This window comes from Callithrix jacchus, chromosome 7, assembly GCF_049354715.1.
Source record: "Callithrix jacchus isolate 240 chromosome 7, calJac240_pri, whole genome shotgun sequence".
Lineage (NCBI taxonomy): Eukaryota > Metazoa > Chordata > Mammalia > Primates > Cebidae > Callithrix > Callithrix jacchus.
In genome coordinates this window covers 157,992,693-158,018,148 of record NC_133508.1, presented here as the reverse complement: position 1 = coordinate 158,018,148, position 25,456 = coordinate 157,992,693, and the positions used below count along the sequence as shown (strand labels likewise).

At 42.8% G+C, this 25,456-nt stretch overlaps 1 pseudogene; it reads right to left on the bottom strand.

Moving 5' to 3' along the window:
* Positions 1 to 22,379: 22,379 nt before the first annotated feature.
* On the bottom strand, positions 22,380 to 23,463 carry LOC100392390 (BTB/POZ domain-containing protein KCTD12-like; annotated as a pseudogene).
* Between the last annotated feature and the right edge of the window lie 1,993 nt (positions 23,464 to 25,456).

Below are 25,456 nucleotides of genomic sequence, written 5' to 3'. Positions count from 1 at the left end.
CACTAGCCAGACTGATAGAAAAGAGAGAACAACCAAATAGATGCAATAAAAAACGATAAAGGGGAAATCACCACAGATTCCACAGAAATTCAAACCATCACCAGAGAATATTACAAACAACTCAATGGACATAAACTAGTAAACCTGGAAAAAATGGAGAAATTCCTGGACACTTGTGTCCTCCCAAGCCTAAACCAGGAGGAAGCCGAAACTATGAATAGACCAATAAAAAGGTCTGAAGTCGAGGCAGCAATTAAGAGCCTACCACACAAAAAAAGCCCAGGTCCAGACGGGTTCACAGCCGAATTCTACCAGACACACAAAGAGGAGCCTGTACCTTTCCTTCTGAAACTATTCCAAATAATCTAAAAAGAGGGAATCCTTCCCAAATTATTTTATGAGACCAACATCATCCTGATACCAAAACCCAGCAAAGACTCAACAAGAAAAAAAAACTTCAGGCCAATATCCATGATGCACATAGACGCAAAAATCTTCCACAGAATACTGGCAAGCCGATTGCAACAGCAAATCAAAAACTTATCCATCATAATCAAGTAGGATTCATCCCGGGGATGCAAGGCTGGTTCAACATATGCAAGTCCATAAACGTAATTCACCACATAAACAGAACCAAAAACAAAAAGTAAATGGTTATCTCAATTGACAGAGAAGGCATTTGACAAAATTCAACAGCCCTTTATGCTAAAAACCCTCAATAAACTCGGTATCGATGGAACGTATCTCAAAGTAATAAAAGCTATTTATGACAAACCAACAGCCAATATCATACTGAATGGGCAAAAACTGGAAGCATTCCCTTTGAAATCTGGCACTAGACAAGGATGCCCTCTCTCACCACTCCTATTCAATATAGTACTGGAAGTTCTAGCCAGAGCAATCAGGCAAGAAAAAGAAATAAAGGGTATTCAAATAGGAAAGGTGGAAGCCAAATTGTCTCTATTTGCAGACGACATGATAGTATACCTAGAAGACCCCATCACATCAGCCCAAAAACTCCTGACACTGATAAACAACTTCAGCAAAGTCTCAGGATATAAAATCAATGTGCAAAAATCACAAGCATTCCTATACACCAATAACAGACTTAAAGAGAGCCAAATCAAGAATGAACTGCCATTCACAATTGCTACAAAAAGAATAAAATACCTAGGAATACAACTTACAAGGAACACTCTTCAAGGAAAACTACAAACCACTGCTCAACAAAATCAGAGAGGACACAAACAGATGGAGAAACATTCCATGTTCATGGTTAGGGAGAATTAATATCGTAAAACTGGCTATACTGCCCAAAGTAATTTACAGAATCAATGCTATCCCCATCAAGGTACCATTGACTTTCTTCACAGAACTGGAAAAAGCCACCATGAACTTCATATGGAACCAAAAGAGAGCCCGCATAGCCAAGTCAATTCTAAGCGAAAGAAAAAAAAAAAAACCACAGTGGGAGGCATCACACTATTGGACTTGAAACTATACTACAAGGCTACAGTAATCAAAACAGCATGGTACTGGTACCAAAACAGAGATATAGACCAATGGAACAGAACAGAGGCATCAGAGGCAACACAGCATATCTACAACCATACAATCTTTGATAAACCTGACAAAAACAAGCAATGGGGAAAGGACTCCCTGTTTAATAAATGGTGTTGAAAAAAACTGGCTAGCCATGTGCAGAAAGCAGAAACTGGACCCCTTCCTGACACCTTACACTAAAATTAACTCCAGATGGATTAAAGACTTAAACATAAGACTTGGCACCATAAAAACCCTAGAAGAAAATCTAGGCAAAACCATTCCGGACATAGGAGTAGGCAAGGACTTCATGACCAAAACACCAAAGCATTAACAACAAAAGACAAAATAGACAAATGGGACCTAATCAAACTCCACAGCTTCTGCACAGCAAAAGAAACAGTCACTAGAGTGAATCGACAACCAACAGAATGGGAAAAAATTTTTGCAGTTTACCCATCTGACAAAGGGCTGATATCCAAAATTTACAGAGAACTAAAACAGATTTACAAGAAAAAAAACAAACAAGCCCATTCGAAAATGGGCAAAGGTTATGAACAGACACTTTACGAAAGAAGACATATATGAGGCCAACAAACTTATGAAAAAATGCTCATCATCACTGGTCATTAGAGAGATGCAAATCAAAACCACATTGAGATACCATCTCATGCCAGTTAGGATGGCGATCATTAAAAAATCTGGAGACAACAGATGCTGGAGAGGATGTGGAGAAATAGGAACACTTTTACACTGCTGGTGGGAGTGTAAATTAGTTCAACCATTCTGGAAGACAGTGTGGCGATTCCTCAAGGCCTTAGAAATAGAAATTCCATTTGACCCAGCAATCCCATTACTGGGTATATATCCAAATGACTATAAATCATTCTACTGTAAGGACACATGCACATGAATGTTCATTGCAGCACTGTTTACAATAGCAAAGACCTGGAACCAACCCAAATGCCCACCGATGATAGACTGGACTGGGAAAATGTGGCACATATACACCATGGAATATTATGCAGCAATCAAAAATGATGAGTTCGTGTCCTTTGTAGGGACATGGATGAATCTGGAGAACATCATTCTCAGCAAACTGACACAAGAACAGAAAATGAAATACCGCATATTCTCACTCATAGGTGGGTGATGAAAAATGAGCACACGGACACCGGGAGGGGAGCACTAAACACTGGGGTCTATTGGGGGGTATAGGGGAGGGACAGTGGGGGGTGGAGCTGGGGAGGGATAGTCTGGGGAGAAATGCCAAATGTGGGTGAAGGGGAGGAAGGCAGCAAAACACACTGCCATGTGTGTACCTATGCAACTTTCTTGCATGTTCTGCACATGTACCCCAAAACCTAAAATGCAATTTTAAAAAAAGAGATAAATAAATAAATTCAGCTTAAACATTTTGCCAGGAGCACTGCAGAGTCAATGCTATGAGCTTCCTACCTCAGTCCATCTGTGGGCAGAAAAGTGTCCATCCCCATTATGGTGATAGTAGCTAGAATGGTCACTTGGTTAAGGAGGAGTCTAGGAGCTCTGTCCCTTGTAAAGACACCTTATTTGTAATTAATTTGAAAAGTGGTTTGAAAAACTCTAAACATCTGTATTCTAATCATCTTCCTCTGACCATTTTATCATCAATTAATCACCCCATCTGTGTTAGTTATTATATTTATATTTGTAATTGGGAAGATTCTTTCTCGAAATTTTACTATGTACTTGATTTTACTGCCATTCTTCACAAAAAAGAATATTCCCCACCCAAATTTTTACTTTCATCCAAAATTAATTTTAATTTGTTTTGCTGGCATTCTGTTGTGGAAAAGAATATTCTCTGCCCCAGTTTTAACTTTCACCCAAAATTAATTTAAGTCTATTAGTTATAATGTTTAAACTTTAAATTTGTTTAATTAAAATTTTTTTTGCCCATTACTCTGGACTAGTGGATTTTTTATAAATAATGTTTTAAGTTTTTATTATTATGATTGGTTTGGCAGATAAACCTATATTTTAATAAAAACATTCTTATTTTTCTGTTTATATTCTAAACTCTTCCATATTTTAGTCTATATTTATTATATGAGGTAGATTGTGTTTCCTGTATTTCTTTGTCGGTGATGCTTGTTTTGTGCGTGTGTGTGTGTGTGTGTGTCTGTAGGTGCACGCACACACCTTTTGTTGTTATTTAAGAAGAGTTGTATAGCTCTTGTTTAACCTTGCACTAAGGTTTTGACATCACTAATCCCCTTTTAACTTGAGACACTTCCGCTATTTGGTTTACACATTTTAAATTATATCTTTAAACTTCAGATTTTTACCACTAGAAGAATCAAAGCATTGTTTTCCTCTTCTCTATCCTCTGTACCTGCCATTTCTTATTTGTCATTTCAGCCCAAACATACAGTAACAGCCTGTGTGTCCCACCTGTTCCCACCTTGGGTTTTGGTATAGATCTACAATTAAATATGCTGACACACATGTGCTATTCAAACGTGTGTCCTAAGTGTCCCTTGTTGGGTGGAATTTATCCGTAACAGAGTCCTCCTGAGGGAATCAGCTCTCGCTGACTTTTCTTAGGGAACTTTTCCCAGTCTTCATGCATGGGTCACATCACCGGATATACAGTACTTGCTAAAAGGGATTTTTCTTATGATTTTAGGACATACTGTTTGGCGTTGGGAGACAGCACATTTGCTTTCTCTGGGATTCTATCTTGTTCTACCAGGACCTTTAATTTCTGCCAGTCACTTCATTCATTCTCATCACTGCAAGTCTCCATAGGATGCTTCCTTTGGTGTCCAAGTTCCTGGTCTCCCAGCAATGCTGCCCTTGGAAGATTGGTCCCTCTGGTCCTCTGTACCATGAAGCCCCTGCCCATCAATTTCCCAGTAGCAGGGTTCTGATCCACCAGGTCTCAGGCATGCTCTGTGTTTCTCCGCACTGGTTGTCTGAGGATGGTTATTCTGGGTGTTCTGTCCTGAACAGGCCCTCCCTGCTGTGCTGGTTTCTATTTGCATAGTATTTCCTGCTCCTTCTGCTGTTGTGTAGCTCCCAGATCCAGCTAAATCAAATCACCTGAGGGCCACAGTGTTCCCTAGCCCTGGTTGGGGGCAGGATTATGGGTGGCATTTTTGACTCTGTGTTAATCTTTAGGGCTTCGAAGTGTATGTGGAGAAATTCAGCTTTTATCTCTCATACTTCTTCAAACGCAGAACTTCAGTAGTGTAAAAAAGGAGACAGAATCATACAGTAGAACATCCCCATGATCACTGGCCAGCTCCAGCAATAGTCATTGAATAGCTGAACTTTTAAAAATAAAGTCCTTCCTACTTACTTACAAAATGTGTGTGCGTATATATGTACACAGCATGTGTATGTGTGTGTGCGTATATATGTACACAGCATGTGTATGTGTGTGTATATATGTACACAGCATGTGTGTGTATATATGTACACAGCATGCGTGTGTGTATATATGTACACAGCATGTGTGTATATGTACACAGCATGTGTGTGTATATATGTACACAGCATGTGTATGCGTGTGTATATATGTACACAGCATGTGTGTATATATGTACACAGCATGTGTGTGTATATATGTACACAGCATGTGTGCATATGTATACAGCATGTGTGTGTGTATATATGTACACAGCATGTGTGTGTGTGTGTGTGTATATATGTCTGGACATATGATTATGGAGGCTGCAATTCCCAAGATGGGAAGCTGGACACTCAGGAAAGCATTTTCTTCTCATTGACCTTTTCCTTCTCCTCTGGCCTTTGGCTGATTGGATGAGGCCCGCCCACCACAGAGAGGGCATCTGCTTCACTTAGTTTGTCTAGTTTAGTGTCAATGCCATCCAGAAACAGCCTCCAGCACACACCCAGAAAAATGCTGGAACAAATGTCCTGGCACACCGGGGCTCGGTAAAAGTTATACACACAATTACCCAGTATACAGGACCTTTGACCTATGTGGGGTTTTCATATTTTTCTCCCAATTCATAGTTTTTAGTCTATTAACAGTGTCTTGTGCTGAACAGGAATTTTTAATTTGTGTCAAGTTGAACTTATGAATGTTTTCTTTAGTACTTTCTGTTGATATGATAACTAAGTCTATTTTGTGTCTAACTCTACATCGTGGAAATTTCTCTTAGGTTTGCTACTGTAAGTTTTCTGGATTTGCAGTTTACGTTTAGTTCCATAATCAATTTTCAGTTACTTTTGGTGCAAGTATAGATGTTAAAGTGGATTTTTTCCTTTCTTTGTTTATTGCTTTTTACTTCAAGTTGACCTGAAGTTCAGGAGTACATGTGCAGGACGTGCAGATTTGCTACACACGTGGGTGTGTGCCATGGCGGTCTGCCGCACAGAGAATCCGGATCCTCGCATTGCCTAGGGATTAAGCCCAGCGTCCATTACCTTCTCTTCCTGAGGCTCTCCCTTCCCCAGCTCCCCACCCCCTGACAGGGCCAAGTGTGTGTTGTCCCCACCCCCACCCTATCTGTCCATGTGTTCTCATCATCCGGCTCCCACTTATAAGTGAGAATATGCAGTGTTTTGTTTTCTGTTCCTGTGTTAGTTTGTTGAGGATAATGGCTTTCGACGCCAACCATGTCCCTGAAAATGACATGATCTCATTTCTTCATATGGGTGCATAGTATTCCATGGTGTATATATGCCACCTTTTCTCTATATAGTCTATTATCATGTTTTCTTGGTGTCTCCATCAAAGATCAACGGATCATAGATGGTGGGTTTATTTCTCGGCTGGGTCAGCTTCCAAAGACTTTCTCACCTCCTCACACAGGCGTCTTTCCAGGCCTCAGAATCTCTGACGGTTTCCCAGATGTTGTGTCTGTTATCTTGAGTGCTGGATGCCTTTGTGTTCCTGCGTATCTTCAGCTTTCTTCAGGGATGCAGTTAAATCACTTGGAAACAGTCTAATCATTTTCAGTCTGGTTTTTATGATTTGTGAGGTGGTTCAGAGCAGGGCTCATGGCCTGCTACTGAGCAAAAACCTTTTTGAAACTCCTATCCTTTGTCCTGTGGATGATGTTAATTTTAGTTTTAATTATCATTCAGGCACCATTCCAAGCCTTGTGTGTGAACCAGGCACCAGAGTCTCTATTCTTTTCAAATGATTTTCCTTTGACTTTGGAATATTTTCACCAAATGTAGGCTCTGATCTGTACTTTCTTAATCAGCACTGTGCTGACACGGTAGGGACACCCTCTGTGATTCACTGATATTTATTTTCTGCAGCTCTCTCCTGGCTGGGTCCTAATATACAGGTTTTATGCTACTTTGGGTCTACACTACCCTGGACACTCTGCTTAGTGTCCTTAACTCAAAGGTGTACACTGGGGTCCTTTTCACTTTCTCCTCCCTGTCCTTAGCTTGGAAGCTCTCTCATGGCAGTTAGTGGAAGGAATTGAGCAGCTCGGCTGCCAGGGTAACATCTCTCAATGATGGCTATCCTTTTTTGCTTAATGTTCAGTATCTTGAACCCATCTTTTTGTGTATTTTATGTTCATGGAGAGTCTTCTCTCTCTCTGCAAGGAGTGGAAAGACATACCTTTGTCTTTCATATACATTCTTTATTTCAATAGGTTTTGGAAAACAAAGAAGTGGTTTTTGATTACATGAATGAATTATGTAGGGGTAAAGTCTGCGATTTCAGTGCTCCATCACCCTAGGAGTGTACAGTGCACCCCATATGCAGTAAAAATCCACCTCTAAGTGTGAGGTGTGTTTCTCATGGATTGGGCTTAAGGGCAATGGCACCAGCTTTCCAGGAATCAGTAACCGTAAAACCCAACCTTAGGAAGAAAGCTTAATATTATTTATGTGAGAACTAGGCTCTGGATCTTCAGAACTTGTTTCATTCTGGAAAAGATGTATATATCAGATGTGGTAAAATCCTGCTTGAAGGTTCATGTGACTAAGCATATTAATGTATGTTAATACTTAACATATAATTATTAAGGAACTCCACATCAAAAAAAAAACCTCATTTCAGCTGATGAAATAAAGGCATCACTTCTATTTTGAGGCTTTTTTCTGCATGGGGCAAAGGAGAGTCTTGCAACTTTGCTGCTAATAGATTCTCTGATTATTCTGCAGATGCCTAGTGGCCTCTACAAAACACCTAATGGGCTTCAAGCACGTTTTGACCACATCTGATTTAACGTAGAGGGATTGACAATAAGGTTAGGAGAGAGGCTAGCTAAGAGAAAACCTATCATAAGCTTATCTTCAATGAACTGAGATCATGTAAAACTCAGAGTGCCTAACTGGGCTTGAGCCACCAACCTTTTAGTTGGCAGACAGAAGAACTCACGATCAGGCAGCAGAAACACACATTCTGTGCAGCCTTCACATTGCAGCACCCTGGGCTCCTCCGCCTCGTGCAACTGCACCAGCTCCAGGAAACATTCAGCCCAGCTGCAGCTTCCATTAGGCGTCTGCAGAATAATCAGAGAATCCAGTAGCAACAAAGTTGCAAGACTCTCCTTTGCTGGCCTGCAGGAGAAAAGACTCAAAATAGAAGTGACGCCTTTATTTCATCCAGCTTAAATGAGTTTTTGTTTTGTTTTGAGATGGTTTTTCGCTCTTGTTACCCAGGCTGGAGTGCAATGGCGCGATCTAGGCTCACCACAACCTCCACCTCCTGGGTTCAGGCAATTCTCCTGCCTCAGCCTCCTGAGTAGCTGGGATTGCAGGTACGCACCGTCATGCACAGCTAATTTTTTGTATTTTTTTTTTTTTTAGTAGAGACGGGGTTTCACCATGTTGACCAGGATGGTCTCGATCTCTTGACCTCGTGATCCACCTGCCTCAGCCTCCCAAAGTGCTGGGATTACAGGCTTGAGCCACTGCTCCTGGCCTTGGCCTTTTTTTTTTTTTTGAGACAGAGTTTTACTCTTGATACCCAGGCTGGAGTGCAATGACGTGATCTCGGCTCACCGCAACCTCCACCTCCTGGGTTCAGGCAACTCTCCTGCCTCAGCCTCCCGAGTAGCTGGGATTACAGGCAAGTGCCACCATGTCCAGCTAATTACTGTATTTTTAGTAGAGACGGGGTTTCACCATGTTGACTGGGATGGCCTTGATGATCTCTAGACCTCATGATCCACCCGCCTTGGCCTACCAAAGTTCTGGGATTAGAGGCATGAGGACACAAGTGATGTTTTACAACCCATTTGTCTAGATCTCTTAAGCAAAGCCTGGTCTTCCTGGTGTTTGCCTCGTATCACCAAAGGCCAAAATCATCAAGGACATGGCAGGCTCTGTCCTTCCCCCAGAGGGCGCACAGCCCTTCCCTTCCATTTTCTTCTCACTAAACTGCTGGACACTGCTCCTAACCAACTCCTTCCTCCTGACAAGCTGGAATTCTGCAACTGTAAAAACAGCTTTTTATTTTATTTTTTTCCCCTGGAATATCTGTTTTTCATATTTGGGTTCCCAGTCATGCCCTTTTGAGTTGATCTTTCTTCTCTTATACTTTTGAAAGTCTTGTCTGATTTCTAAAATACATCCTTAGTATATTCCTACAAATCTCAGTCTCTCTCTTTCCTTATCCCTGATACTGCGGTTCTCATTTTCACGAGGTCTGTTTTTAAGTTGATCTCTGGATGAAGGAAAATTAATATGAACCAGGCCACTAATTCCCCACACTGCCTAAATAGGGAGGGAAAGGGATTTCGCTGCCTCAGTCCCCAGGCCAGCCTTCGGCCAGGTAGGCTAATCTGGAAAATGAGGAAGAAGGCGGCGATGCTTTGGTTGAAGAAAGGAAACTGCCAATCACTCACGTGTGGTTCCCAGTATACTAGGTACTGGCAGGAAACCTTATGTTTTCTTTAACTGTGTGAGTCGTTATGCATAATGGTACAGAAAATATAAATGTGCAGGCTAATGAGTTGCTACAAATGAACATATCCCCCACCTACATTAACACCCAGAACCTGCGTAGGTTCCAGAAGCTTCCACCTATCTCCTCCTGATCACACCACCCTCCTTGCTCTGAGCAGTTACCGCACACAACTGCGATGTTCCTTTTCTTGTTTACGTTAAAAGCTCTGCTTATGGTGACTCCTATCAGGTCTCAGTTTATCTGCAATCATACACTGTGTGTTCTCTTGTGGTTGGCTTTTTTCACTAAAGATGATGGATTTAATAGTCATCACTGATTCTCATCTAGAATGACCTGGAACAGCTGGATGCTAATTCAGCAGAGAGACTCCGCCCTCCACAAGCCTGGCCTGGCATGTACTTCCATTTCATTTGGGAGGTTGTTGTGCCTTAGACGCTGCAGAACCGCAGGAAAAACATTTTGTAAATGAGGCCTGAGGGGGTGGGCAGTGGAGGGCTAGTTCTGCTCCTGAGGTAGAACTTGGGGAGACTTAGTGGAAATGAAGAGAGTCCCAAGAATCAGAAAAGGGAAGGAGAGATGGGAAGATTTTTTTTAATAGAAAAAGTTTGGGGGGATGAGAGGCCAGAATGAGGTGTGTGTGAGGAACAGGGTCAGGGGATGCTCCCTGCTGGGAGAGGTAGCCACTCTGGGGCCAGGAAAGAGAACCAACTTGTTACTCAGCTTACTCTCCTCTTCTTCCTCCTCCTCATCCTTCTCTCTCCTCCTGTATCTCCTTTATCATGTCTGCTAGTTCCAATCTCTGCCATTCTCCATCTCATCAGGGAACACACGGTGTGCTGTGGACTGAACGTTTCTGGCTCCCTCAAATTCCTACATTGAAATCTTAACCCCCAAGGTGCTAGTATTAGGAGGTGGGAGCTTTTGGGAGTTTACAGGGCATAAGAATAGAGCCCTTGTAAGTGGAATGAGTGCCCTCATGAACAGGCCAGAGAGCTGCCTTGCTCTTCTATGATGGGGGGACACAGAGAGAGGGGCATCTGTGATTGTGGACAGGAGCACTCCCTGGACACCAAATCTGTGTGTGCCTGTATTGTGTACTTCCCAGCCTTTGCCTCTAGAACTGAGGAAAAAATGAATTTCTGTTGTTTATAAGCTACTCAGTTTATGGTGCTTGGCTATATCAGCCTGAATCAGGTAAGACCAGGGGCTGCACAGAAGGTGGGTACCTATGGACCACATCAAAACATTTTCATTTATTCTAAAACCAGAAGAAAAACAATGTTTTTTCAGGTCAAAGAAAATATTTCACCATATAATAATAATACATTATCTTTATATCAACACAATGGTAAACATATCTTAATATTTGATAGATGCACTGGTCATTAGAGAAATGCAAATCAAAACCACATTGAGAAACCATCTCACACCAGTGAGAATGGCCATCATTAAAAATCTGGAGACAACCGATGCTGGAGAGGATGTGGAGAAATAGGAACACTTTTACACTGCTGGTGGGAGTGTAAATTAGTTCAACCATTCTGGAAGACAGTGTGGCGATTCCTCAAGGATCTAGAAATAGAAATTCCATTTGACCCAGCAATCCCATTACTGCGTATATACCCTAGAATTATAAATTGTTCTATTATAGACACATGCACATGTATGTTCACTGCAGCACTGTTTACAATAGCAAAGACCTGGAAGCAACTCAAATGCTCATCAAATATAGACTAAAGAAATTGTGGAACATATACATGATGGAACACTATACAACCATAAAAAAGGATGCATTCATGTCCTTTGCAGGTTCATGGATGAATCTGGAAATGTCATTCTCCGCAAACTGACACATGAGCAGAAAAGTCAACACTCATGTTCTCACTCATCAGTAGGTGTTGAAAAATGAGAACACATGGGCACAGGGAGGGGAACATCACACACTGGGATCTGTTGGGGGTTTGGGGGCTAGTGGAAGGATAGCAGGGGCTGGGGAGATTGGGGAGAGATAGCATTAGGAGAAATACCTAACGTGGGTGATGGGGGGAATGGAGGCAGCAAACCACCATGGCATGTGTGTACCTATGTAACAATCCCGCATGATCTGCACATGTACCCCAGAACTTAAAGTACATATGTATATATATGACAGATGAAGGGCCCAGGAAAGCAAAGGTACCAAGGATTTGGGAAAGGCATATTGTGAACTAGATACTTTAGATGTCTCATTTGTGAATTTTACCTGCAAGCCAATGTCGGAATAGCAACCCAAACACAAGAGAATGGGTCAGCCTTCATCACGTGAGTCCTCTGCTCTTGGTGGCCCGGGCAGGAAGCTTCCTTCCTCCAGGGAAGAGGTCCGACCTGGAGGGCCCAGAGTAGAGTTTCTTCAGCTATTACCATTCCGCCTGTTTCCCTCTTCTAATTTTATGCTGGAGGATCTCAGGGCTCGGGGGAAGGGTGTTTTCCTGAAGACCAAAGTTACTGCCTTTTGTGTCAGGAGAAATGAGGAAGAATTGCATTGTACATCTTATCAAAACCCAGTTTTCCTCCAGTCCACATGGGTGAGCTGAATGGTTTAAGGAGGTCAGCTCACCACAGAGGTCTCAGTGGGACACGGCAGTACCAGGGCAGCTTCCAAGTGAAAAGACCCAGCCCCACACCACACAACTACTTCCTGAGCCCCGTGGGCCCTGGAGACTGTCAGAGTTGAGGAGAAGGAGAGATATAGCCATGAGGGGGAGGTGCAGGATCCCAAGAGTGTGAGAAGCAAAAGAAACAAACAATGAATCAATGTCTTGAGAACAAAGGTGTTTTAAGCTATGCCATGAATGAGGAAGCTGTGAAGACCTCCCCATTGAAACAGAGTCCCTTGAGATGCCTCTCACCTGTCAGGAAGCCTCACAAGACCCCACATCACCATAGAGCTGTTGACCACGAACACAAGTTTCAGTAGGCCAGAGCTCCAAGCCATGTGGCTTTCCCCTGAAAATCACATTGCGATGATTTATGAGGAGTGCTAATGAAATTAAGCTTATCACATACCATATATTGAGCAATTATGTACCAAGCTTATCAATATTCATCACAGTTGGCCGGGTGCAGTGGCTCATGCCTATAATCCCAGCACTTTGGGGGGCTGAGGTCAGTGGATCATGAGGTCAAGAGATAGAGACCATCCTGGTCAACAAGGTGAAACCCCATCTCTGCTAAAAATACAAAAATTAGCTGGGCATGGTGGCATGCACCTGTAGTCCCAGCTACTTGGGAGGCTGAGGCAGGAGAATTGCTTGAACCCAGGAGGTGGAGATTGCAGTGAGCTGAGATCTTGCCACTGCACTCCAGCCTGGGTAACAACAGTGAAACTCCATCTAAAATAAATAAATAAAATAAAATTCATCACAGTCCTAGCCTGTAATTGCTCAGTGGGGAAAAGCAAATTTTCAGAGTGATAAATTATTTTTGAGTTACTGGTAAACAAACAAATGAGACACTGAATCCATTTCGCAATGGGATAAATAGAGGCCATATAAGTAACTCTGTATAAAACTTTGAATAACAAATATAAAAATCACTCACTTTCCAGAAAAATATAAAAGATAATTCATTAAGAATAAGGAGGACTGCCCAACTCCACTGCTCTTTATGCACTTCAATAAGCTGACTTATCTTGACCCCTAACTCCATGTAATAAAACAGAGACCTTCCATTTATAACTCACGCTGGAGTTCCAAACAGAGACCACAAGACAGCAGGAAAACTGCAGTTCTGCTTCCGTAGTTACAAGTGGGCACGTGCAAGAGAACATATGGTTTGGGAAGGTGCTTCAGCAATACTGAGTTTAATCGGGAGCTGAAGGCCACTGAGTGTTTAACCCATAAGCTAACCATGACCTACACACGGGTTATTCTGCTTTGACCTTGGCCAACACTCATCATGTTTATACATTTTATTTTAGGTTCAGGAATGTGCGTAGAGGCGAGTTATATAAACTCAGGCTGGATGCACTATTTCATCCTGCAGGTACTACACCTCGTACCCAATAGTTATTTTTTCTGCTCCTCTCCCTCCTCCCACCCTCCCCCTCAGGTAAGCCCCGGTGTCTGTTGTTCCCCTCTTCATGTCAGTGTGTTCTTATTATTTAGCTGCCACCTATAAGTGAGAAGCTGCAGTATTCGGTTTTCTGTTCCTGAGCTGGTTTGCTAAGAATACTGGCCTCCAACTCCATCCATGTTCCTGTACAGGACATGAGCTCTGTTTTATGGAAGGTCGGGGAATTGCATAAGAGAATATTCACCTGAAATGGAGACAACACAGAAGAATGGGCTGCAAATAAACCTGATGAGAATCATAAATCATACCTGGTATCAAATTTTTTTAATTTATATTATTGTACTCCAGAATAAAATTAGTTGTGAGGCACACATAAAGCCACAACATGGCTGAGACCACCACCATCAGTCCCCAAAGAGCCTTCCTCTCATACTAGGAAATGATCTAGCCCAGATGTGACATACGAGCTCTGTAAGTGACATGTGAGATTGTAATTTACATAATAAGGAGCCATTTTCGGTCATCTCCATTTGAAAACTGACAGTAGCATAGACTATGTGAGGGTTTCCAAGGAACAAGGACATGTGAATCTGCAGGTTCCAGGTTAGACCATCATGAAGAGTCCTACAAAGATCAGACACATCTTGGTAAATGCATTCCACATGTAAGAAGGTTTTCCAGAGTAAGGACTATTGATGCATTTACCTGCAGTCGGTCACCCTCTGTTTACAATGAAAGTTGATGGGGCTGCCTTTTCTCCTTGTCCATGCCATCCATCAGTGAAGGGAGATCATAGTAACTGAAAGAAACAGTGCTTGGCATCTTTTCTCCAAATCGTTTTGTGGAGATTTTAGCCAAATCAAGAGGAGTTCAATTTTCCTTGTCTAAGAAAAGGAACAATGATTCCTTCCAGAATTGGCCATCAGTCAGTGGCAGAGCTCAGAGAGCTAGTTCAGGGTACTGTTCTTAGAAGTAGCATGACAGCCGTCCTATCTGGAAGCATCACAACCTAAGAACACCCCTGCGGTGTGCTGTCATCTCTCTGTAACGCTTTTCATTATCTCCTGGACACGCATCCTTTTCCCAGTGGTGAAACCAATTTAAAGGTGCTGTTGAACCTGGGATGGGGCCAGGGAGAAGGCTAACCAAGCCAGTAACTGAGTTGTATATAAAGTTTTCTTCCATAAGGCTACATGCTATGATGTTATATTCCACCCTAGAATACTGTTAGGAATATGCACACCAAATTTAAATGTATAGATAATGCCATTTTGTGACAGGTATCAAAGTTCTTGGTACAGCATGTGCTCTCGGAAGTTATATTCCTGGACTCTGTTAAATGTGACTACCCCCGCACCTGCACACTTGCCCATATCCTGTCCAAAGCCCTCTCAGACACCTAGAGGACTCCAGGAACCCTACCTTTGAGGAGCTCTATGCTTTATAGGCCCCAAAATATGTGAAGGTACCTGGAAAGTCGATTCTTCTCTGCCACGGTTAGGCATTGGTGCTAGACTTGGGCCTGGAACCCTGAGATCAGGGAACATTTTTTAAAAATGTGAGGCAGGAAAGATATATATATATTTTTTTACATTAGGGTTCACTTTTATTATTGTATATTCCATGGGTTTGTACAGTAACATAGAGAATAGTTTCACTGCCCTAAAAATCCTTGTGTCTTATCTTTACATCCTTCCCTTCCTTCAACTGTTGGCAACTCTTGGTTTTTTCACTGTCTCCATTTGCCTTTTCTAGAATATCATATAGTTAGAATCATACACTATGTAGTCAGCCTTTTCAGGTTGGTTTCTTTCACTTAGTAATATGCATTTAAGTTTTCTCAGCTGGGCACCTTGTATAATTCAGCATTTTGTGAGGTCAAGGCAGGAGGATGACTTGAACGCAGGACTTTGAGACCAGCCTGGGCAGCATAGCACATCATCTCTATGAAGAATAAAAACAGAAACATTAGCTAGACATGGTGGCACGTACTTGTAGTCCTAGCTACTTGGAAGGCTGAAGCAGGAAGATTGCTCGAGCCCAGGAGTTGAAGACTGCAGTGAGCTATGATTGTGCCACTGCACTCAAGTCTGGGCAACAGAGTGAGATCCTGTCTCAAAGAAAAAAAAATGTTTTCTCCATGTCTTTTCATGGCTTGATAGCTCATATCTTTTTAGCAGTGAATAATATTCCATTGTCTGGTTATAATACAGTTTATTTCTCTACTCACCTACTGAAGGACATCTTGGTTGTTTCTACGTATTTTCAATTATAAATAAAGCTGCTACAAATATCTATGTGCAGAGTTTTGTTTGGGGATAGGTTTTCTTTTTTTTTTTTAATTTATTTTTTTATTGCATTTTAGGTTTTGGGGTACATGTGCAGAACGTGCAAGACAGTTGCATAGGTACACACATGGCAGTGTGTTTTGCTTCCTTTCTCCCCTTCACCCACATTTGTCATTTTTCCCCAGGCTATCCCTCCCCAGCTCCCCCCCCACTGGCCCTCCCCTTTTCCCCCCAATAGACCCCAGTGTTTAGTACTCCCCTCCCTGTGTCCATGTATTCTCATTTTTCATCACCCTCCTATGAGTGAGAATATGCAGTATTTCATTTTCTGTTCTTGTGTCAGTTTGCTGAGAATGATGTTCTCCAGATTCATCCATGTCCCTACAAACGACATGAACTCATCATTTCTGATTGCTGCATAATATTCCATGGTGTATATGTGCCACATTTTCCCAATCCAGTCTATCATCAATGGGCATTTGGGTTGGTTCCAGGTCTTTGCTATTGTAAACAGTGCTGTTATACTAAGCTTTATACTGCATTCTTTCTTCACTGCTCATTCCACTTCACAAATCTTAGAAGGCATTCCAGTGGGGTCTGCACTTCACTCACCCTCATTCAAGCTGAGGACACAATAATTTAAATCACAGATTCAACCTTTCAACTTTTGTCCATCACCTGTTCTGATTTCCATGTGTTTCAGTTGAATATCAGGGGTTTCATTTTCAGAAAGGCAGCGCAGTGAGAGTGGTAAGTAATGCGGTCTGACTATGCAACATCACAGTCCCTGAATCGTCCCTTCACTCAGACGATCAAATTCCTTGTGCTAGTGTTCTTCTGACCACACATTGGAAACCCAACAGATCTTACAAGTGTGGCGTCTGTGAGTTGAGATAGGGCAGTATCAGCTAACCCTTAGGATTCTCTCAGAGCTCACTGGTTCTTAAATGAACGGGACCTTTGCTTGTCAGATTTCTCTATCTTTTCTTTGGGAGATTGTAAGTCTAGATGCCTGCTATTTTCATGTTGACAAAATATTTACAAACTGTGAAATGCCTTTTATCTGCTCCTAACTCCCAAGACACATGTTTACTGAGTCCTTGATATGTGGAAGTTCCCCTTTGCATCCAACTCAGGAGTCTTCCTAGGAGACTAAGTTAGATCACCTGAGATCCCTGTTAGCCCCTCTGTACAATCCTTCCCTGCTTTTGGTGCATTTTGCTCCTAAGGGTTCTTCTGAAAGACTACCCTCCGGCTACTGTAACCATTTTGCACCCAGGTCCTGAAAATGGGACTTATATGGAAATGTATAATCCATATTTCCCATTTATCTGTCTTCCCTCAAGGCATTAGCCAGTCACTGACAGATGCAGGAGGAAATCTCAGTTTCATGGGCTGGGGAAGGAAAACTCTTAAACATGACTTATCTCCAAGCTCCCCTGCTGCTATTTAGACAAAGCCGCCTCATGGCACTTTGCCTGACATAACACATGCACAGCAATGAACTCAAAATGGGTGTAGACCTAGTTGTCAGAGCTAGAATAGAAAGCTTCAGGAGGAATTCACGGGAGAAAATCTTTGTGAATCTGGGTCAAAGAGTTCTAACATAATAATGTACCAAAAGCACAAGCCAAAGAGAAACCATTAATAAAACGGACTTTACTAAAATTTAAAAACTTTCTGCTTCAAAAGAGATCATTAAGAAGAAAATAGTCATTGGTTAGAGGAAAATATTTGCTAAACATTACATCCTACAAAGGACTTGAATTCACAACATATAAAGAACACTCTTTTTAATTCCATCAGAAGCAACCTAGGCCAGGCAGGGTGTCTCAAGTCTGCAATTCCGGCACTTTGGGAGGCCGAGGCTGCTAAATGATCTGAGGTTGGGAGATCGAGACCAGCCTGACCAACATGGGAAAACCCCGTCTCTACTAAAAACACAAAATTAGCCGGGTGTGGTGGCACATGCTTGTAATCCCAGCTACTCGGGAGGGTGAGGCAGGAGAATCACTTGAACCCGGGATGGGGAGGTTGCAGTGAGCTGACTTTGCCTGCCTCATTGTACTCCAGCCTGGGCAACTCTGTCTCAAAAAAAAAAATAAATAAATAAAAAAAAGAAGCAGAATCAGCAAAGAACATGGATGCCCATGTTACCACAGAAGAAATATAGATGGCTAGAAAGCATATAACAGGGTACTCAACGTCATTAGTCTTCAGGTAAGTGTAAATTAAAACCACACTAATATACCACATTATACCCGTGAATATGAGTAATGTTTAAAAGGCAGAGCATACCAAGCCTTGCTGGTTATGTGGGAAAGCTGGAATCCTCAGATATTTCCGTTGGGAATGTAAAATAATAGTCACTTTGGAAACCAGCTTGACAGTTTCTTAAGAAGTTAAACACTGTTACCATATGATTCAACCAGTCCACCCCTAGAAATCTATGCAAAATAAATGAAAACATATGTCTATTCAAGAATGATTCTGGCATGTTCCCAGCACTATTATTCACAATAGTCAAAAACCGGAAATAATTCAGTGTCCATCAGCTGCTGAATGAATAAAGAAAATGTGTGCACCTGCGCAATGGAATTCTATTCAGCAATGAAATCTTATATATGCGATAACATGGATGAACCCCAGTAACATTGGGTTAGGTGCAAAACACCACATATTGTCTTATTCTATTTCTGTGAAAGGTTCAGAAAGGACACATTTAGAGAGGCCCAGGGCAGATTAGTGATTGCTTGGGGCTGTCATGGCGGTAGCGGGTGAGGGAGCAGGGACTGACTGCAAAGGAGCTGGAGGGAAATTGAAGAGGTGAAGAAAATGTTCCAAAACTGGTGTTGGTGACGGCTGCACAACTCTATGAATCTACTACAATTGTACGAATTTGTCAAAATGCATTAAACCATAAACTTAGGAGATGCATTGTTTTTGAAACAGGCTGGAGTGCCATGGTGCGATCCCAGCTCACTGCAGCCTCCAACTCCTGGCTCAAGCCATCCTCCTGCCTCAGCCTCCACAAGTTGATTGGGAACAATAATATGGTATCAGTATATAAACCAACAAATAAATAGATAAGTGAAAGAGTCTAGATAAGTCATTATGGATCATTGTCTGTAAAAATTTAACACATCATAATGACACATCAAATCAGTGGAGGAAATATATTTTTAAAAAGAGTCTATGCTGGCAAAATTTCGTGTCTATCTGGAAGGAAATAATGTTGAACCTCATCTTACTCAAAAAACGGATTTGAGCCTAAAATGTAAAATAAAATTTCAATTTAATTTAAAATCTTTCAAGACAACTTAAGAAAATATATACATGATATTGGCAATGGGAATACATTTTTCAACCAATACTGGAAACCCAGGAGCGGAAAGTATAAATGACATCCATGGTAACATTAAAATCTTCTCATTCTTTTTTTTCTTAATCTTCCCATTCTTCTACAAGTTACATCTCTTCATTTGTTGAGGCTTTCTGGTTTTTGTTCATTGAAGCTTGTGACCCTGCAAAATTCACAGTTTAATACAAGTAACTTTAAGCACATTTCTTAGGATCGTCTACATACATGTTAGTCGTGAATATGGATTGTTTCATGTCTTGATTTTCACACTTTATTACTTTTTATTTGTCTTTCTTTTCAATGTTGCTTTGACTAAGACCTCCAGAATGATAGTGAATAAACGTAGCAAAAGCTGACATTCTTCCCCTATTCTCTGTCTTAGATGAAAAGCATTTAGCTTTTCACTATTAACCACGATATAAGCTGGATGTTCTTCACAGATGCATTTCTCAAGTTACAGAAAGTTCCTTCTATTCCTAGTGTGCTACATGCTTTCTTTCTTTTTAAAATCATGAATGAGTTTCAATCTTGACAAATACTTTGTCTGCATTAATTTAAATGTAGGTATAATTTTTTCCTTCTGTCAATGGGCCGAATTACATTAATTGATTTACAAATGTTGAACAAACTTTATATCCCTGGAATAAGCTAGACTTGGTCAAGACTTATTATACCTGCTCTATGTTTGGCTTTAATTTGTTAATATTTTGTAGGATTCCTTGCATCTCTGCTTACAAGAAGTAGTGATTTTTTTTCTTTTAAAATCTTTTGGTATCAGGGTTATATTTGCTTTGGTTTTCCTATCAGGGTTATGCTTGCCTGAAAAACGTTGAAAGGTTTCCTCTTCTATGTTCTGAAAAAATTAATTTAATATTTTTATGATGTCATCTGTAGATAAAGGAAAGAATTCAACCTCTGGGCTTAGATTTTGCTTAGCATCAGATTTTTAAATCATTAATCCAATTTCTTTTATAGGTAGAGGAATATTCTTCTATTTCCTCTTGTGAGTTTAGGTGAATTGTCCTTTTCAAGAAACTTGCCCATTTTAGCTACATTATTGCTTTCATGAACATAAAGTTGCTTATCATAATTTTTAAATATCCTTTTAATATCGGAATCTATGCATATCACCTTTTTAGTTCCTGATAAAGATAATTTGCATTTTCTCTCTTTTTTCTTGATTAGTCTTGCTAGGTGTTTATCAGTTTTATTAATTTTTTTTAAAAACCCAGTTTTTAGCTTTAACTTTTAGGTGTTTATCTGTTTTATATTTAACTTCTGCTTTTTATGATTTATTTTGTTCCACTTACTTTGGGTTTAATTTGTCTTTTTCTGTAATCTTAAATATAATTTAAAACAGTGATTTAAGAATATTTGTATCCTCCAGTATACACAAGGAAAGTTATACATTTTTCCTACGTCTCACTTTAGCTGCATCTCACAATTTTAATATCTTGTGTTTTCATTTTCATTATATTTCAAGTATTTTCCAGTTTTCTCTTCTTTTGGAGTCATGTTGTTTAGCAGCATATTATCTAAATTCCAAATGCTTCATGATTTAATAGATTTCTTACTGTTATTGATTCTAATATAATTTTGTGGTCAACAAACATAATCTAACTTTTTTTTTTTTTTGAGACGTTGTTTCACTCTTGTTACGCAGACTGGAGTGCCATGGCGCGATCTCGGCTCTCCCAGCTTCCGAAAGGGGTCACTTCTATTTTGAGTCTCTTCTTCGGCATGGCAAAGGAGTCTTGCAACTTTGTTGCTAATAGATTCTCTGATTGTTTTGCACACGCCGAATGGTAGCTGGGCCGAGCCGAGATCGCGCCATTCACTCCAGCCTGGGAAACGAGCGAACCTCGGTCTCAAAAAAAGTGACGCCTTTATTTCATCCAGCTGAAACGAGGTTTTTTGTTTTTTGTTTTTTTTGTTTGTTTCTTTGTTTGTTTTTGAGACGGAGTTTCCCAGGCTGGAGTGCAATGACACGATCCCGGCTCACCGCAACCTCCGCCTCCCAAGTTCAAGTGACCTGCCTCAGCCTCTTGAGTAGCTGGAATTACAGGCACCCGATACCAGGCCCGGCTAATTTTTTGTATTTTTAGTAGAGATGTGGTTTCACTATGTTGGTCAGGCTAGTCTCGAACTCCTGACCTCAGGCGATCCACCCGCCTCGGCCTCCCAAAGTGCTGGGATTATAGGCGTGAGCCACCGCGCCCGGCCACTATATGACATTTTTAAATGTGCATGTACTCAAACAGATGGTACCAACTTCCAACTTTCAAACCATAAATGAGTATGCCTGCTTCTCCCTTTCCACCCTTCCTACCCTTTCCTCCCTCCCCACCTCACCAAATCTTACAGCTAAAGGAAGGTCCTACTGGCATTCACTGCAAGAATACAGGCTTTCCTAATACCCACGACCGGCGTGCACTTACTGCCCAGCTCCCTACACTGGGCACTTGTCAACTGACCTCCTACAGCGCTTGGAGACCCGAGCAGCCTTGCACCCTTATCAGCGGTATCCTTTCTCCCTCCTGCCATTAGCTGCTGCCACGTCAGCCAGTGGAATCAAGGGCTTCTGGCGAGCAGCAGCTTGAAAAGGGCGCCTCTGCAGGCAGGAGGATCACTTTCTGCAAATTAAAGCCACAGGCGGAGACCTTTTATTCTGTACGAGAAAGGACCCTTTACTGTGCCAGCTCTAGATTCTTCTACTTTACGTGTAACTTTTCAAAACTTCATTCACAGTTACTGAACTGCCTCCATGGGGTCCTAATTTCAGGTTCACAATCTTCCATCCAGCCTTGTAAAACTCTACCTTCAAAAAAGGCCAGAAAGACTGTGTAATGACCTCGTAAAACACTAACCTCGGTGTAATCCTGATCTCTTAAACCCCCAATGAGTCATAAGGGCTTGAGAAGATTTCAAGGAATCTTCCACACACTGGACACGGTCCAATCAGGTTCTGAACAATTCAGTCATTCCCAGGTACTTGGTGACTCTGTGGCCACACTGCCCCACCAGATCCAGACTGAGGTGCCATCTGGGGGAGGGGTGGTTTGAGGCAGGGAGTAGAAGGCAGCAAGGAGTGGGAGGTGAGGGTGGGGTGGGGCTTTCTCTGGGTTCTCCCGGTTCAGGACGTCCAAAGAAAACGAAGAAGCCGAGAGGATTTGCGGCTGCAGGTTCTGAAGTGGAGGGAGGGCGGGCGGTCAGGTCTCGCCCAGCTACTACTGGAGGGGGAGATTGCGAGGGGGGGCAACCAGGGGGCAGAAGCGGGGGACAAGAGGATCTGTGATCATCTCTCGGGCAGGAAGGGGAGTGGGCGCTGGAGTCGCGAGGGGGTCTGGGGCGCTCACTCCCTGCAGAAGACGTGCTGGGTGTAGCTGGTCCAGCTCTTGTCCTCGCTCTGGTCGGTGCTGCTGGCGAAGGCGCAGGTGTCCGTGGAGCTGCACGCCACCCTGTGGAAACCCGACTCGGACAGCTCGTCGAAGGCTGCTCCAGGAAGCTGAACTTGAGGTGGTAGCGCTCCGGGGGAGGTCAGGGTCCCGGCTTTCATTCAGGGCGTCCCCAAACACCTCCTTGGCCAGCGACGTCTCGCGGCACACGGTGATGCGCGCCACTCGCCGGAACTTGGCGTCCGCCCGCGCGTCCCGCCCGATGGTGTGGGAGCCGCGGTAGCCGATGGTGATGTAGCCCGAGCGCCGGCTGCCGTCCAGCGACAGGGACACCGTGAGCGGCCGCCCCGCCGCGCCCCAGGACGGACTGCGGCCAGCCAGCTCCAGCGTGGGCGACGGCGCCCGGGCAGAGGCGCCCTCCGGCCGCCCGGGTTTAGCCGAAGTAGTCGGGGAAGCAGTCGGGCAGCACCAGCTGCCAGTCCCGCAGGTAATCCGGGATGTAGCGGAAGACGAAGCCGTCTCGGTCCGGAAAGGAGCGGCCTCTGCTGTCCCGGGCCAGCTCCTGCGGCGGCTGCTGCGTGAACACGCGCCAGAGCGGCGAGTCGGGCACCAACACCGCCGTGCCGCGCCGCGTCCCGCACACCTGGACCCCCACGTTCAGCTGCACGATGTCGGGGAAGAGCGGCGGCTCCGCGGAGGACGACGAGGAGCCGCCGCCGCCCCAGTTGGGTAATCCGCGTGTGCTGCCCGCCAGAGCCATGACACAGATGGCCGGGCCGCGACAGTGGCCGGGGGCCGCGCCGCACTCAGGAGCTGCAGCCACCTGGCCCGGAGCCCCGGAGTCCGGACGCTCGCTCAGCCCTGCGCCCCGCCGCCACCTCCGAGAGCCGCGCGGAGCCGAGCAGTGCTAGCCTCCCGCTGTGCGCCCCCGGAGCTCCCAAGTGCTCCGCCCGCCGTGCCCGCGCGCTCCGGGTGAGTCTTGATTTGCTTTTTAGCTACTTTATTATGTGATAGTTGGTATCTTTTTTCACATATTTTATTCTTGGGGTTTATTGAGATTCTGGATTTGTTGATTTACAATTTTCAACACACTTGAAAGATTTTGGCTACTGTTACTTCCATTTTTTTCTCCTATTTTGTCCCCTGATCTCCTTGGGGACTCTTCATTGCACTGGTGTTAGGCCACTTGACATTTTCCAGGAACCCACTGATCCTCTGTTTATTTTTTCTCATCACTTTTTCTATGTGTTTCATTTTGGGTCATTTATATTGATATGTCTTCGAATTCACCAGCCTTTTCTTCTATAATGTCTAATCTGCTGTTATTCCCATCCAGTGACATTCCATCGCAGACATTGCAGCTTTCATCTCTAGAAGTTTGATTTGAGTCTTTTATGTATCTTTCATGTCTGTACTTAACATGTAGAATATTTCTTTTGGTATTTTAAATATATGAAATATGGTTTTCATAATAGTTTTTATGTTCTTGCCTAGAATTCTGTCATCTGTGTCAAGTTCTGGGTTGATTTCCATCTATCGATTTTTTTCCTCTTTTCCTCATCATGGATCACATGTTCCTGCTTCTTTGCATGTTTGGTAATTTTTAAAATTGAATTCTGTATATTGAGAATTTTACCTTGTTGCATGCTGGCTTTCATTGTATTTATTTATATGTATTTCTCGTCTCAAGTTGTTCTGGGACATGGTCAAATTAATTGGGAACAGTTTGATTGTTTCAGGAATTTCCTTTAAGCTTTGTTAGACAGGAGGTAGCCATGCTTAGCTTGGAGCTAATTTTTCCCTTTTACTGAGGCAAGGCCCAGCGGCCCGTCAATAGTGAGGGTTTTCAGTCTGGCTGGTGAGAACAGGATGATTCCTGGCCCGTGTGACCTTTAGAGATTGCTCCCTCTGATCCTTGCAGGTTTTTCCTTGGTCTCCAGTAGTGTCAACACACACATGCCATGATCAGTCTTAGCTGAAAACTCTAAGGGGCTCTTCTGCTGATCTCCAGAATTATTTCTGTTTTCACCTTTCTTCCCTCCGGCATTCTCTGCCACACAACTTGATTTCCTTAAGTCACGGAGACCACTGGACTCCACCAGGTTTCCTCATCCCTGCCCTGTAGCCTGGAAACTCTCTCTAGACAGTAAGCTGGGGCAATCATAGGATTTACCCTGTGTATTTGTCGTGTCTCAGTGATCACTACCTTTTGTCACCCAATGACCAGCATCTCCAAAAACCATTGCTTCATGCATTTGTCCATTGTTTTAGTTGTTTTGTGTAGGAGGGTAAACCTGGACCCTGTGACTCTTTTGGCTGGAAGCAGAAGTCCTTTGCAGCTTCTTGGTGCCCTAATTTTCTCATTTTTGAAATGGTGTTGATAATATCAGTCTGTTTTGGGTGACCAAGTTAGTGAAATATATAATTCCTACATAAATATAAGATCTTACTTGAATAGATGAAATGTGCATACAAATAACTGTGAGAGAAGTTACATTAAAATTACATCAGTCATTCGTACTTTAGTGAGAAGGTGTTTTTCAGAGCTTTTACTGAAACATATTCAAAGTTGACAGTACAATTGCAGGTAACTACTCATTTTTAGGGATCCTGTACAAAAGAGTGAGCCTAGATCATAGTAGGTTAGTCAAAGAATTATTCTAGATTGCTCTAAAATGTAATGTTAAGTGTGTGTGTGAGTGTGTGTGTGTGTGTGTGCACATGCGTGTTTTTCAAAGTCTAACTCTGTCACCAGGCTGGCGTGCAGTGGCACGATATTGGCTCACTGCAACCTCTGACTCCCTGGTTCACGCAATTCTCTTGCCTCAGCCTCCTGAGTGGCTGGGATCACAGGCACACAGCACTAGGCTCAGCTAATTTTTGTGTTTTTAGTACAGATGGGGTTTCACCATGTTGGCCAGGA